The following is a 14,738-nucleotide window of genomic DNA, read 5'->3' on the forward strand; positions in this document are numbered from 1 at the left end:
TATTCCTATTTCTCTCAGAGAGCTGTGATTGGCTGGAACCATCTGGCCAATCACAGCTCTGCGGGAAATATGAATATGTGTACATATACGTGAGTGCAGGGGACCATAGAAGAGCAGCTGCCGCATCTATACATTATACAAGATGATCGCAAGGGACCCCTGCAATCTGTCAATTAGTACAGGTAACTACTACTCCCATCATGGAAGAGTGTGTTCCATGCTGGGAGTAGTAGTACTACCTAAAAAATGTTTAAAAAAAAGTGAAAAACACGCACACACTACATTTTCATTATTGTCAGCTCCATTTTTAGTGCTTTACCCGCTCACATAAATTGATCCCTGTTTAAAAATGAATAAACATTTCATAATAAAAAAGATACATTTCGTTAGATACAATTTTTTTCATCACCACTGTATCTTTTTTATTATCATTTTTTTATGATACCCTGCAAAATTTTAATAAAAAAGGTATCTCCATTATTTATTAGGATCGCTAAAGTCCAAAAAAAGACTAAAAAGATTTACCGAATGTACCCGAATACCGAATGTATCCGAAAAAAACAACACGAATACCCGAATACCGAATGTATCCGAAAAATCTAAACCGAAAATATTGCCGAACCGAAATTTTTTTCCAAAACGAAAAAACGAAACGAAATTAAACGAAAATTTTTCTAGTGCACAAGTCTAGCGACAGACACACACACAAACACAGAGACACACACACTCACAGACAGAGAGACACACACACACACACTCACAGACAGAGAGACACACACAGGGGCGGACATATCGCCTGTGCAGCCGGTTCAGCTGCACAGGGGCCCAGCGTGAGAGGGGGCCGCTGCCCTCTCCAGGTCCGGCCCCAGAGGCGAGCATTAGACCACCGCATACTCCCCGACCACAGCAAGTTTGACAGCACCCAGATGGACGCTGCGTTCAACCACCCCTGCAGCCAGTGGCGTCTCTAGGGGGGGCACGGGGGGCACGGCCCCCCCTACATCATGATTGCCCCCCCTTTTGCCCCCCCCCCTAGCAGCAGTATGTCACTAGCAGCTCTCATGGCCATCAGGGGGGTACAGCTAGTTCACCAGTAAGGGGCCCGAGCCCCCGCTGCACCCCCGCCCCCCGGAGCCATCTACTCCGCATCCTTTTTTTAAATAAATCTTCAGCCTGCAGCCCTGTCACCACGCAGGGGCTGCGCTATGCAGACTGGGAAGAGCAGACAGGAAGCTCCTCCCCCTCTCTCACTCCCCTGTATACTGGACCTTGTGGAGCAGGCCCGCTGTGTGTATACAGGCCCGGACACCACCAGTATGGAAGACTTACCTGCCCAGTGCCCACTGCTCATGCTGCCCTTTTAAAGTAAGTAACTTGCTTGGGGGAGAGGGGGAAAGTTGTAGGAGACAGTGGGAGATAGTTCAGTGTTTCCCAACCAGAGGGCCTCCAGCTGTTGCAAAACTACAACTCCCAGCATTCCTTTGGCTTTATGAGCATACTGGGAGTTGTAGTTTTGCAACAGCTGGAGGCCCCCAGGTTGGGAAACTCTGATCTATCTATCTATCAATCATCTATCTATCTATCTATCTCTCATCTATCTATTATCTATCTATCTATCTATCTATCTATTTATCTATCTCATATCTATCTATCTCATATCTATCTCCTATCTATCTCATATCTATCTATCTATCTATATCATATCTATCTATCTCATATCTATATATCTATCCATCTATCTATGTATCTATCTTTCTATTTATCTATCTATCTCTCATATCTATCTCAGATAGATGAGAGATAGATGAAAGATAGACAGATATGAGAGATAGATGATAGATAGATAGATAGATAGATAGAAAGATAGATAAATAGATGACAGATAGATGATAGATATGATATAGATAGATAGGATATAGAAAGATAGATAGATAGATAGATAAAGAACAATACGATGCAGCACGCCACAAGTTTGCAGAAAATGGTGGTTTATTCCATCATGTGCATAGTCTATGCACATGATGGAATAAACCACCATTTTCTGCAAACTTGTGGCGTGCTGCATCATATTGTTCTTTGTCCCGACTGAGGAACCAGTGGACCCAGGTTCCAAGTATGCGGGCACCCCGACTTCTATCTAATTTCTTTATTTTGGTTGTGCCATTTTTATTTGTTTTAGATAGATAGTATCTATCTATCTATCATCTATTTATCTATCTTTCTATCTATATATCCATCTATTTATGTATCTATCTATCTCTCATATCTATTTATCTTTCATCTATCTATCTCTCATCTATCTGAGATAGATATGAGATAGATAGATAAATAGAAAAATAGATACATAAATAGATAGATGGATATAGATAGATGGATGAATAGATAGATAGATAGGAGATAGATGGATAGATAAATAGATAGATAGATGATTGATAGATAGAACAGTGTTTCCCAACCAGGGGGCCTCCAGCTGTTGCAAAACTACAACTCCCAGTATGCTCATAAAGCCAAAGACATGCTGGGAGTTGTCGTTTTGGAATAGCTAGAAGCCCCCTGGCTGGGATACACTGATCTATCTATCTATCTATCTATCTATCTATCTATCTCATATCTATCTATCTCTCATATCTATTATCTATCTATCAATCACATGTCTATCATCTATCTATCTATCTCATATCTATCTATCTATCTATCTATCATCTATCTCATATCTATTATCTATCTATCTATCTCATATCTATTATCTATCTCATATCTATCTATCATCTATCTATCTCATATCTATTATCTATCTATCTATCTATCTATCTATCATCTATCTATCTATCTATCTATCTATCTATCACATGTCTATCATCTATCTATCTATCTCATATCTATCTATCATCTATCTATCTTGTATCTATTATCTATCTATCTATCTATCTATCTATATATCATCTATCTCATATCTATTATCTATCTATCTCATATCTATTATCTATCTCATATCTATCTATCATCTATCTATCTCATATCTATTATCTATCTATCTATCTATCTATCATCTATCTATCTATCTATCTATCTATCTATCTATCACATGTCTATCATCTATCTATCTATCTCATATCTATCTATCATCTATCTATCTTATATCTATTATCTATCTATCTATCTATCTATATATCATCTATCTCATATCTATTATCTATCTATCTCATATCTATTATCTATCTCATATCTATCTATCATCTATCTCATATCTATTATCTATCTATCTATCTATCTATCTATCTATCTATCTATCTATCTATCATCTATCTATCTATCTATCTATCTATCTATCACATGTCTATCATCTATCTATCTATCTATCTCATATCTATCTATCATCTATCTATCTTATATTTATTATCTATCTATCTATCTATCTATCTATATATCATCTATCTATCTATCTACAAAACTAAAGATCCAGCGGCACTCCCAGATAAGGTGCAAAAACAAAGTGTTTTATTCCCCCATGTATGTGTGACGTTTCGATAGCATCCCGCCATCTTTATCATACGTACAGTTGTACATTCTGCAGTCTCTGTGACATCACTGTGCTTCATAATAAACTGTGACATCACTGTGCTTCATAATAAACTGTGACATCATTGTGCTTCATAATAAACTGACATCACTGTGCTTCATGCTGTAATTTGATGTCACTGTGTATAACAACCCTGTAGTGACATCACAGTTTATTATTCTTGAATGCTGACTTCACTGTGTATATTTTCCCGGTACAATGACATCACTGTATAGTTACCCTCTACTGTGACAACACTGCGTTTATTAACCTTGTAGTGGCAAAACTGTTTATTGTCCCTGTACAGAGACATTACTGTTTATATTAACTCTGAACTGTGATGTCATTGTGCATATTTACCCTGTATTGTCACTCGCAGTGCAAGGTAAATATGTACAGTGACATTAGGGTATACAGGCTTAATATATACAGTGATGTCACAGTGCAGTGTAAGTATCAACAGTGATGTTGCAGTATAGAGATAACACACAGTGATGTTATAGTTTAGAGATAATATAGACAGTGATGTCACAGTACAGGGATAATATACACAGTGATGTCACAGTACAGGGATAATATACACAGTGATGTCACAGTACAGGGATAATACACAGTGATGTGACAGTACAGGGATAATACACAGTGATGTGACAGTACAGGGATAATACACAGTGATGTCACAGTACAGGGATAATACACAGTGATGTCACAATACAGAGATAATACACAGTGATGTCACAGTACAGGGATAATACACACAGTGATGTCACAGTACAGGGATAATACACACAGTGATGTCACAGTACAGGGATAATACACACAGTGATGTCACAGTACATGTATAATACACAGTGATGTCACAGTACAGGGATAATACACACAGTGATGTCACAGTACAGGGATAATACACACAGTGATGTCACAGTACAGAGATAATACACACAGTGATGTCACAGTACAGAGATAATACACACAGTGATTTCACAGTACAGGGATAATACACAGTGATGTCACAGTACAGAGATAATACACACAGTGATTTCACAGTACAGGGATAATACACAGTGATGTCACAGTACAGAGATAATACACACAGTGATGTCACAGTACAGGGAGGGATAATATACACAGTGATGTCATAGTACAGGGATAACACAATGACGTCACAGTACAGAGATAATACACAGTGATGTCACAGTACAGGGATAATACACAGTGACATTACAGTACAGGGATAATACACACAGTGATGTCACAGTACAGAGATAATACACACAGTGATGTCACAGTGCAGGAATAATACACAGTGACGTCACAGTACAGGAATAATACACAGTGATGTCACAGTACAGGGATAATACACAGTGATGTCACAGTACAGGGATAATATACACAGTGATGTCATAGTACAGGGATAATATACACACAGTGATGTCACAGTACAGGGAGGGATAATATACACAGTGATGTCATAGTACAGGGATAATACACAGTGACGTCACAGTACAGAGATAATACACAGTGATGTCACAGTACAGGGATAATACACAGTGATGTCACAGTACAGGGATAATACACAGTGATGTCACAGTACAGAGATAATACACACAGTGATGTCACAGTACAGGGATACTATACACAGTGATGTCACAGTATAGGAATAATATACACACAGTGATGTCACAGTACAGGGATAATATACAAACAGTGATGTCACAGTACAGGGATAATACACAGTGATAATACACAGTGATGTCACAGTACAGGGATAATACACAGTGATGTCACAGTACAGGGATAATACACAGTGATGTCACAGTACAGGGATAATACACAGTGATGTCACAGTACAGAGATAATACACAGTGATGTCACAGTACAGAGATAATACACAGTGATGTCACAGTACAGGGATAATACACACAGTGATGTCACAGTACAGGGACAATACACAGTGATGTCACAGTACAGTGATAATACACAGTGATGTCACAGTACAGGGATAATACACAGTGATGTCACAGTACAGAGATAATACACAGTGATGTCACAGTACAGGGATAATACACACAGTGATGTCACAGTACAGGGATAAAACACAGTGATGTCACAGTACAGGGACAATACACAGTGATGTCACAGTACAGAGATAATACACAAAGTGATGGCACAGTACAGAGATAATACACAGTGACGTCACAGTACAGGGATAATACACAGTGATGGCACAGTACAGAGATAATACACAGTGATGTCACAGTACAGGGATAATACACAGTGATGTCACAGTATAACCATCTCACAGCTGGACCACCATGTAATTTCAGCAGAAAATAAAGCAGGGCCTCATGTTCAAGTTTCGCCGAAGGCCTCACAAAGTCTAGAGCCGCCTCTGGTTGGCCCTACCATGGGACCCGGTGGGACCATAAGTCCCAAGTGGCACTTTTCAGGGGTGGCATTTTGCTGCCCCCCTTTTTTTGTGCCTAGTAGGTTCATGGTAGGGTTGGCGCCGCCGCTGCTCACTGTTCTAAAGCAGCTGCGGGGTATAATAGCACAGCGGGCACTTTAGACAGTGAGTCTGCCTCCGGCCGACCGGGGTCTGACGAGGGACGTCGCACAAGTGACGTACTTCTGCAGACCTGCTCAGGAGGACGTCAGTGACGTCACTCGTCAGGCCGCCGCCGGAGAGGAGAAGCGCTGTGCAGGGCAGTTAAGTGTGTCTGTGTGTGTGTCTGTGTCTCTGTGTGTTTGCGTGGGGGCTATGGCTACCTAATGTGGGGAAACTATGTTACCTAATGTGTGGAATCTGTGCTACCTAATGTGGGGAATCTGTGCTACCCAATGTGGGGAAACTATGGTACCTAATGTGGGGAATCTGTGCTACCTAATGTGGGGAATCTGTGCTACCTAATGTGGGGAAACTGCTACCTAATGTGGGGAAACTATGTTACCTAATGTGGGGAATCTTTGCTACCTAATGTGGGGAAACTATGCTACCTAATGTGGGGAAACTATGCTACCTAATGTGGGAAAACTATGCTACCTAATGTGGGGAAACTATGCTACTTAATGTGGGGAAACTATGTTACCCAATGTGGGGAATCTGTGCTACCTAATGTGGGGAAACTATGCTACCTAATGTGGGGAATCTATGCTACCTAATGTGGGGAATCTATGCTACCTAATGTGGGGAAACTATGCTACCTAATGTGGGGAAACTATGCTACCTAATGTGGGGAAACTATGCTACCTAATGTGGGGAAACTATGCTACCTAATGTGGGGAAACTATGTTACCCAATGTGGGGAATCTGTGCTACCTAATGTGGGGAAACTATGCTACCTAATGTGGGGAATCTATGCTACCTAATGTGGGGAATCTATGCTACCTAACGTGGGAAAGCTATGCTACCTAATGTGGGGGGCTTGAATGAGCTGCGGCATATGGGAGCCCTTAATAAATAATTAGATACTTATACAGGGGGGGGGGTCTTCCCGAGCAAGTGACATATGGGGGTCCACCTGAGTAGGTGACACATGGAGGGGGGGGTCCTGAACAATAGATGTTTTTTTTTGGGGGGGGGGGGGCAGGCACATTCTTTGCACAAGGGCCCTCTGCTGTCTGTGTCCGCCCCTGGACACACACACACACAGAAAGTCACACACAGACAGTCACACACACACAGAGTCACCCACAGTCACACACACACACATAGAGTCACACAGAGTCACACACACACAGAGTCACACACACACAGACAGAGACACACAAACAGAGATAGAGTGAGACAGACATACACTCACTCACCCAACCAGCGCAGCGCTCCTTCTCTCGGGGCGCTCTGCGAGTGACGTCACGTCCTCCTGCACGGCCCTGCAGAGGCACGTCGGGCCGGCGCAACAGAAGGCATGGGGGCGCAGGCCGGTTCACTGTGCAGGTGACGGGGGGGGGGGGGATGGTCCTACTAGTAGGGAGACAGCGCAAGTGAGGACGGGGGGGGGTGCTAGTACAGAGACAGCGCAAGTGAGGACGGGGGGGGGGGGGGGGGGAGTGCTGCTAGTTCGGAGACAGCGCAACTGAGGACCGGGGGCGTACCTAGTGTCACCCCATCAGGATGGTGTCACCCGGTGCGGGCTGCACCCCCCGCACACCGGTCGCAACGCCACTGCCCCCTACTCACTTAGACGCCAGGATGGGCTGAGGGCCCTTTACAATCAGCACAGGGGCTGCTACTATTTACCCAGGGCATTACTTACCTGGTGGAGCTACCTATTGGAGGCGTGACCTACCTGGAGGAACTACCCACTGATGGTACTTCCTATTAGGACATAACCTACCTGGGGGTACTACCTACTGATGGCACTTCCTACTTGGACATTACCTACCTGGGGGGGGGCACTATTTCCTGGGAGTATTATTTACTCAGGGGCATTACCTACCGGGAGGAATAACTTACTACCTACTGGGGGCATTGTCTATTACATACCTGCAGGGGGCATTAAGTACAACTTATCTAGCTGAATGACCTACTGCCTACCTACTGGGACATAACCTATCTGGGAGCATTACTGAGGGAATTACCTACAAGGAGCAATATCAACCTACTGGTGGGGTTCTACTTTAACCCCTTAAGTACACATAACGTACTGGAACGTCATGTGTCCGTTATAGAACGTCATGTGTCCGTTATAGATCGAGGCGTGGCCCGGCCTCTAACAACGGCCGGGACCCGTGGCTACGCCCTGCATCCCGAGTCCTTAAGGACCGAGGGCGTATCCATACGCCCGTGGGAATTCCGGCCCCCACCGCTAGCCGGTTGGGGACCGGAGCCGGATGCCTGCTGAAATCGTTCAGCAGGCATCCCGGCATATCGCCCAGGGGGGTCATTATGCCCCCCCATGTCGGCGATTGCCGCAGATCGCTGGACAATTCAGTCCAGCGATCTGCGGCGATTCCGGGTCAATCGGGTCTCCAGCCAGAGCCTGCAGGGGTGAGGTGGCACTGGTGCCACCTCACGATCGCCCTGATTCGTCGGCCGGATTACCGGCCGACCAATCAGGGCGCCTGCTGCGGGTGTCACTCCCGCACCCGCTCCTCCCCTCTGGAGGACGTGAGCGGGTGCGGGACGTGCACCCCGGGTGCTGGGGACCCCGATCACCGGCGTTAATGTTGGGATCGGGGCCCCAGGAGCAGCGGCGGCGGCGGGACTGACCTGCAGTGTCTGGATCGTTGGAGGTGAGTGACAGCCTCCTGCTGTTGCTTAGCAACAGCTCCCAGCATGCAAAAAGGGCATGCTGGGAGCTGTAGTTATGCAACAGCAGGAGGCAGACCACCACAACTCCCAGCATTCCCTTATGGGCATGCTGGGACTTATGGTTTTGCAACAGCTGGAGGCACATTCTTTCTATGGAAAAGTGTACCTTCAGCTGTTGTATAACTACAACTCCCAGCTTGCACAAACAGCTAAAGTGCATGCTGGGAGTTGTAGTGGTGCATCTGCTGGTTGCATAACTACAACTCCCAGCATGCCCGTTGGCTGTCGGTGACTGCTGAGAGTTGTAGTTTTGCAACAGCTGAAGGCACACTGGTTGTGAAACTCAGAGTTTTTTTTTACCTAACTCAGTGTTTCACGACCGGTGTGCCTCCAGCTGTTGCAAACTACAACTCTCAGCAGTCACCGTACACCATGCACCGTACATGCTGGGAGTTGTAGTTTTGCAACAGCTGGAGGCACACTGGTTGTGAAACACTGAGTTAGGTCACAAACTCAGTGATACATAACCAGTGTGCCTACAGTTGTTGCAAAACTGCAACTCTCAGCAGTCACCGACAGCCAACGGGCATGCTGGGAGTTGTAGTTATGCAACAGCTGGATGTCCCCCCCAATGTGAACGTACAGGGTACACTCACATGGGCGGAGGATTACAGTAAGTATCTGGCTTCAAATTTGAGCTGCCGCAAACTTTCTGCTGCAGCTCAAATTGCCAGCGAGAAACTACTGTGAACCCCCGCCCGTGCGACTGTACCCTAAAAACACTACACTAACACAAAAAATAAAATAAAAAGTAAAAAACACTACATATACATATACCCCTACACAGCCCCCCTCCCCTCCCCAATAAAAAACGAAAAACGTTTGGTACGCCACTGTTTCCAGAACGGAGCCTCCCGCTGTTGCAAAACAACTCCCAGTATTGTCGGACATCCGTTGACTGTCCAGGCATGCTGGGAGTTTTGCAACAGCTGGAGGCCCCCTGTTTGGGAATCACTGGCGTAGAATACCCCTATGTCCACCCCTATGCAAGTCCCTAATTTAGGCCTCAAATGCGCATGGCGCTCTCACTTTGGAGCCCTGTCGTATTTCAAGGCAACAGTTTAGGGTCACATATGGGGTATCGCCGCACTCGGGAGAAATTGTGTTACAAATTTTGGGGGGTATTTTCTGCTTTTACACTTTTTAAAAATGAAAAATTTTTGGGAAAACAAGCATTTTAGGTAAAAAAAAATTTTTTTTTTACATATGCAAAAGTCGTGAAACACCTGTGGGGTATAAAGGTTCACTTAACCCCTTGTTACGTTCCCCGAGGGGTCTAGTTTCCAAAATGGTATGCCATGTGGGGGTTTTTCTGCTGTCCTGGCACCATAGGGGCTTCCTAAATGCGGCATGCCCCCAGAGCAAAATTTGCTTTCAAAAAGCCAAATGTGACTCCTTCTCTTCCGAGACCTGTAGTGCGCCAGCAGAGCACTTTTCACCCCCATATGGGGTGTTTTCTGAATCGGGAGAAATTGGGCTTCAAATTTTTAGGGGTATTTTCTGCTATTACCCTTTTTAAAAATAAAACATTTTTGGGGAAACAAGCATTTTAGGTAAAATTATTATTATTTTTTTTTACATTTGCAAAAGTCGTGAAACACCTGTGGGGTATTAAGGTTCACTTTATCCCATGTTACATTCCCCGAGGGGTCTAGTTTCCAAAATGGTATGCCATGTGGGTTTTTTTTTGCTGTTCTGGCACCATAAGGGCTTCCTAAAGGTAACATGCCCCCCAAAAACCATTTCAGAAAAACGTACTCTCCAAAATCCCCTTGTCGCTCCTTCCCTTCTGAGCCCTCTACTGGGCCCGCCGAACACTTTACATAGACATATGAGGTATGTGCTTACTCGAGAGAAATTGGGCTACAAATACAAGTAAACATTTTGTCCTTTTACCCCTTGTAAAAATTCAAAAATTGGGTCTACAAGAACATGTAAGTGTAAAAAATGAAGATTGTGAATTTTCTCCTTCACTTTGCTGCTATTCGTGTGAACCACCTTAAGGGTTAAAACGCTGACTGAATGTCATTTTGAATACTTTGGGGGGGTCTAGTTTTTATAATGGGGTCATTTATGGGGTATTTCTAATATGAAGACCCTTCAAATCCACTTCAAACCTGAACTGGTCCCTGAAAAATACTGAGTTTGAAAATTTTGTGAAAAATCGGAAAATTGCTGCTGACCGTTGAAGCCCTCTGGTGTCTTCCAAAAGTAAAAACACGTCAATTTTATGATGCAAACATAAAGTAGACATATTGTATATGTGAACCAAAAAAAATTTATTCGTAATATCCATTTTCCTTACAAGCAGAGAGCTTCAAAGTTAGAAAAATGCAAAATTTTTAAAATTTTTCTCCAAATTACGGATTTTTCACCAAGAAAGGATGCAAGTATCGACAAAAATTTACCACTAAGTTAAAGTAGAATATGTCACGAAAAAACAATCTCGGAATCAGAATGATAACTAAAAGCATCCCAGAGTTATTAATGTTTAAAGTGACAGTGGTCAGATGTGCAAAAAACGCTCCGGTCCTTAAGGCCAAAATGGGCTCCGTCCTGAAGGGGTTAAAAGTTTGAATCACCCCCCTATTCCCATCAAAAAAAAAACACAGTGTAAATAAAAATAAACATATATGGTATCGCCACGTGCGGAAATGTCCGAATTATAAAAATATATTGTTAATTAAACCGCACGGTCAATGGTGTACGCGCAAAAAAATTCCAAAGTCCAAAATAGTGCATTTTTGGTCACTTTTTATATCATGAAAAAATGAATAAAAAGCGATCAATAAGGCCTATCAATGCAAAAATGGTACCAATAAAAACTTCAGATCACGGCGCAAAAAAATGAGCCCTCATACCGCCCCATACGCGGAAAAATAAAATAGTTATAGGGGTCAGAAAATGACAATTTTAAACATGTCGGGTTTGCAATAGTAAATGAGGGCCAATGTGTAAATAAAGAGAGGTGTATAACTACTATATAGCCTGATCCCAAAGAATACAACTGTCATCAATATTTAAGGGGTACGGACTATTTACCAAGCGAATAACCTGCAAGTCCCATTCTTGTGCTTTTATACTTAACCCTTTAATTTATTTATTTATCCAGGATATCACGCTCTCTTCTTTACCACACACTGCCACCTGGCATCAGGGACAGTTACACATCTATGCATACATAGAGGTAAGTACAACGTTGTGTAAGTGCATTACATTGTAGATCTACTTGTAGGTATACCCGGGCACTACAGCTCATTATACACGTATTCATTTTATTTTATCTAGACCATCGACACATTGAGGATTATTACCACTATCTGCAGATTACATCAACATTCAACAATAAAAGTATCTCTATTGTTTAACCCTTTCAGCGCTGGGATATGTTTATTTAAATATATATATTTTTATACACACACTCTACTGTAGAGACCCTGCTCAGGTTTCAGTTTGCGGCCCAATTTCCTGCCACAGGGTGTGGATTAAAGTTGCTCGTGATGCGATAGCTACACAGCACTTAGCATGACTGGAAGCCAACAATGAGTTAAGTGTATGCAGAAGAGTCCTTGCTCAGCTACTACTTTTTACTGACAAGAAAAATTCTTCTCATTGGAGCAGGAAGCAGGATTTTGGAGATAACTGGAAAATGAGTTCTGACTAGGCCTAAACTCCTCTCACTTGGGACCTAGCAGAGATATGAGACAATCAGGTTCAAGTCCTCTAGCCTGTTCAGGACGTAGGGCGTATGCATACGCCCTGCATCCCGAGTCCTTTAGGACGTAGGGCGTATGGATACGCCCGTGGGAATTCCGGTCCCCACCGCTAGCCAGTTGGGGACCGGACTGGGATGCCTGCTGAAATCATTCAGCAGGCATCCCGGCACATCGCCGAGGGGGGTCCTGAGACACCCCCATGTTGGCGATCGGAAAAAATGACATGTCAATTCAGACATGCGATTTTCTCCTATTTCGGGATGATCGGGTCTCTAGTGACCCCATCACGCGGAAAATAGGGATGATCAGAGCTGTCAGTGACAGCCCCGATCATCCTGAAGGATAGGAGCGAGGTTTCAGCGCTGCAATCTCCTCCTGTCCCCTGCCATTAGTCAGAAATGAGTTCTGACCAATGGCAGTGCACGACAGGGGGTTGCCATGGAAACCCCCCGCTCTGCCCACCCCTGGATGTCGGGCAGAACAGGGGGAGAAGATGGCGGCCTGTACCTGTGCAGAAGATGCCGTGCGGACTGCCGTTCATCGGTAGAGACAGCGGAGATCAGCGGCGCAGGTAGGGAAGTGACGGTGGGAGGGGGGAAAGAAAGGTGGCAGTAAAGCAATATTTACTGCTGCCCTTCTAGTGGTTGCTAAACTGCAACTCCCAGCATGCCCAGACAGCCAAAGGCTGTCTCGGCAAGCTGGGAGTTGTAGTTTTGCAACATCTGGAGGGTCACAGTTTGGAGACCACTTTTAAAGTGTTGCCCAAACGGTAGCCCTCCAGATGTTGCCAAACTACAACTCTCAGCATGCCTACACTGCCCAGGCATGCTGGGAGTTGTAGTTCTGTAACATATGTCCCTTCAGATTTTGCAATTTTCATGAAAATTTAGAAAATTGCTGCTATAGTTTGAAGTCCTCTAATTTTTTCAAAAAGTACAAATATGTCCATTTTATGATGCCAACATAAAGTAGACATATTGTATTTGTGAATCAATATAAAATGTATTTGGAATATCAATTTTCCTTATAAGCAGAGAGCTTCAAAGTTAGAAAAATGCTAAATTTTCAAAATTTTCATGACATTTTGGGATTTTTCACCAAGAAAGGATGCAAGTAACAACTTAAAGTTACCACTACCATAAAGTAGAATATGTCACGAAAAAACAATCTCAGAATCAGAATAATCGGTAAAAGCATCTCAGAGTTATTAATGCTTAAAGTGACGGTGGTCAGATTTGCGAAAAAGGGTCCTTAAGGTGAAAATGAGCTGCGTCCTTAAAGGAGTAGTCCAGTGGTGAACCCAGTGGTGAACAACTTATCCCCTATCCTAAGCATAGGGGATAAGTTGCAGATCGCGGGGGGTCCGACCGCTGGGGCCCCCTGCGATCTCCTGTACGGAGCCCCGACAGCCCGCGGGAAGGGGGCGTGTCAACCTCCGCACGAAGCGGCGGCCGACACGCCCCCTCAATACAACTCTATGGCAGAGCCGAAACGCTGCCTTCGGCAATCTCCGGCTCTGCCATAGAGATGTATTGAGGGGGCGTGTCAGCCGCCTCTTCGTGCGGAGGTCAACACCCGCTATCTGGCCGGAGAGCCTGGCCCCCGTACAGAGAGATCGCAGGGGGCCCCAGCGGTCGGACCCCCCGCGATCTCAAACTTATCCCCTATCCTTAGGATAGGGGATAAGTTTTTCACCACTGGACTACCCCTTTAAGGGGCTAGGGAGAAAGGGTTGGACTTAGGAGACTAGCAGTTTCTGCATAGAATCTAGCTAAGATGAGTCATGTGACCAAGGATCTATACATTCTTACACATACATATATGGCTCATAAGTAGGGGCAACAAAGAGTAAAATGTCAACTCTTTCACAGCCATAATACCTCAATGTATTCAGTAGTAGACTTATAAAAATAACATGTTATGTAAATGTGACTTATGATAATGTCCATATTATGATGGGCCTGCACCCAACTAAACATACAGGGGAAGATTTATAAAAACCTGTGCGGAGGAAAAGTTGACCAGTTGCCCATAGCAACCAATAAGATTGCTTCTTTCATTTTTAAATGGGCCTCTGAAAAATATAAGCAGCGATCTGATTGGTTGCTACTGGCAACTGGTCAACTTTTCCTCTGCACTGGTTTTGATA

General features: G+C 44.0%; 1 long non-coding RNA gene across 1 annotated transcript; it reads left to right on the plus strand.

The window, feature by feature from the left end:
* The first annotated feature begins 1,048 nt into the window (after positions 1 to 1,048).
* LOC130340265 (uncharacterized) lies at positions 1,049 to 13,365 on the plus strand. Its single transcript, XR_008880425.1, has 3 exons — positions 1,049 to 1,365; positions 11,986 to 12,060; positions 12,162 to 13,365. It is a non-coding gene; the product is annotated as an uncharacterized LOC130340265 (long non-coding RNA).
* The last annotated feature ends 1,373 nt before the right edge of the window (positions 13,366 to 14,738 follow it).

This window comes from Hyla sarda, unplaced genomic scaffold, assembly GCF_029499605.1.
Source record: "Hyla sarda isolate aHylSar1 unplaced genomic scaffold, aHylSar1.hap1 scaffold_58, whole genome shotgun sequence".
NCBI lineage: Eukaryota > Metazoa > Chordata > Amphibia > Anura > Hylidae > Hyla > Hyla sarda.